The sequence below is a fragment of the Pistacia vera genome, unplaced genomic scaffold (genome assembly GCF_008641045.1).
Source record: "Pistacia vera cultivar Batoury unplaced genomic scaffold, PisVer_v2 Contig567, whole genome shotgun sequence".
Lineage (NCBI taxonomy): Eukaryota > Viridiplantae > Streptophyta > Magnoliopsida > Sapindales > Anacardiaceae > Pistacia > Pistacia vera.
Genome location: NW_022196409.1, coordinates 619,936 through 621,916, shown reverse-complemented (window position 1 = coordinate 621,916; position 1,981 = coordinate 619,936). Strand labels below are relative to the sequence as shown.

The 1,981-nt window shown below is 35.0% G+C and overlaps 1 long non-coding RNA gene across 1 annotated transcript; it reads right to left on the bottom strand.

Annotated features, from left to right (window-relative positions):
* Positions 1-536: 536 nt before the first annotated feature.
* Positions 537-1,490, bottom strand: LOC116108686. The gene is made up of 3 exons (XR_004124665.1): positions 1,207-1,490; positions 751-895; positions 537-645 (listed from the first exon to the last, which is right to left on the bottom strand). It is a non-coding gene; the product is annotated as an uncharacterized LOC116108686 (long non-coding RNA).
* Positions 1,491-1,981: the final 491 nt, after the last annotated feature.

Genomic DNA, 1,981 nt, shown 5'->3' with positions numbered 1-1,981 from the left:
ACATGAACCATGTTTCAATTTTTAAATTTTGACTTCTGCAGCTTTCATGTAAATTGACCATTTGGCCTTTATTCAGAACGGTTTTCCTTAATGGAATGTAACGGTGGGTGGGAAAGTGTCGTTTTGAAACTTAACGGGTGGGAAAATGTCGTTCTCCCTTACATTTACACCTCCCATATCTCCACTATATATTACACATACACTTCTTGAAGTGATCATACTTGTGCTGTACTAATTAGCCTCTCTACTCTACATGATCTTTACGGTAAACTTATAGTATACAACAATAAAGAATATTTACCTGTCCTTCAAGTGAAATCCAGAGAGATTGGACGCCTCTTTTAAAGTCTTCCTCCACATTTGCACTTTCTCTGTATCCATCTCAAAACGTTCTTCATGATCAACAAATGCTTCTTGAAACACTCCTATTTGATGTCTTGGCTCGTATGGCTCCACCTCATAGAAAATGGGAATGACTGTTTGTCTCATTGTGTGCATACATTCAAGAATCTTAACAAGCTCATCCAAACATTGGATAGAAGAAGCATAACTTTTAGAGAAAACAACAATTGAAATTCTTGATTCTTCAATTGTTTTGTCTAGTTCCAATGAAATGGGACTTTCTCTTTCAAATTCTTTGTCACCCTTAAACATTGAACAATAAACATTGCATACAAAAAAGGATTGAATTGAATTAAAAACATAATGAAAATATGAAAATGAAACCCAAAAGAAGATTGGAAAAAGTACTTATTGAAGATGCTTCAGTGATAATGTGAGGATCACAGTATTCCTCTGCTTCATCCCTGAGCTCTCTCGTTGCATTAAAAATCGAACTCACACAAAAAGCTTGATCGTCTGTAAAGACAAGCACAACGCTCTTCTTCGCCGTATCCTACAACAGAAGCAAATTTTAGCAGCTAACCCATGATACAAAGAACTCCATAGTCAATCAAAAATAAAACCTGAACCAAAATTACATTAAAAAAAATAAAAATAAAATTCATCTCTTCTCCATCGACTTGCCAAATAAACGCAAACTTCCCATATCAAATCCAACATGTTATGAAAAAAATAAAGAAAAAAACCCAGAAAATACAGACCATGAACTAATTGGATCAGAAAGTGGCGGCGTTATAACCCTAATGAAAATCGCAAGAAGGAAGAAATGATCAAGTCTAAAAAAAAAAAGAAAGGAAATCTCACCATGTGATTGAATCTTCAAAACCCAGAAGAGATCTTAGATTTGGTTTATGTTTTCGGTTCTTGGTGTTGGCTTCTGGAATGTACCTAAAACAAATCGCAGCGGTTTTTGTTTTGTAATTTCAGTGTACCTGCCGACTCTCTTTCTCTTTATGATTCAAGCATATGGGGTTTAAGAGGAAGAAGGTGGGCTACGTCACGTGGCCCGCCAATGGTGATGACGTGGCCAAAAGTTGTTGGCAGGCAGCGCAACCTATGTTTTCCAAACTCCAAACTCCAGACAGAAGTTTTATTCGTACAAATATATTTAAAAAGCGTATTATCAATTAGAGGACATTTTTATCGTAAACTTATGCCACAGAACATTTTTATTGAGGGATAATCAGTTTGTCTCTCCCGGTTCCGAAAAGTCTTATTTTACGAGTTAAACGACTTTTTCTCGTCCAAATAATAATTTAATAACACTTTCTCACTCATAAACTTTTAAAATACTATTTTACTACTTAAACTTATGTTCCAATAACAAACAAAGAGCAAACCCAATTCAAATTGTTAAAGTTTTTTAAAACAAAATATCGATCAGTCTTTTGGTGGTAGAATGTTAAATTTTAATAGTTTGAATTGATCAGAATTTAACTTGAGAGGGGTAACTGCACAAACCCTAATCGCTCAATTGTCAACGATTGACAGAATCGGTGAAAGTATGGTTTAAAGGGTTTTGGTGAATGATGATTAAGAAAGAGAATGATAGTGGTATAGGGTCGCAGCGACACCGGAA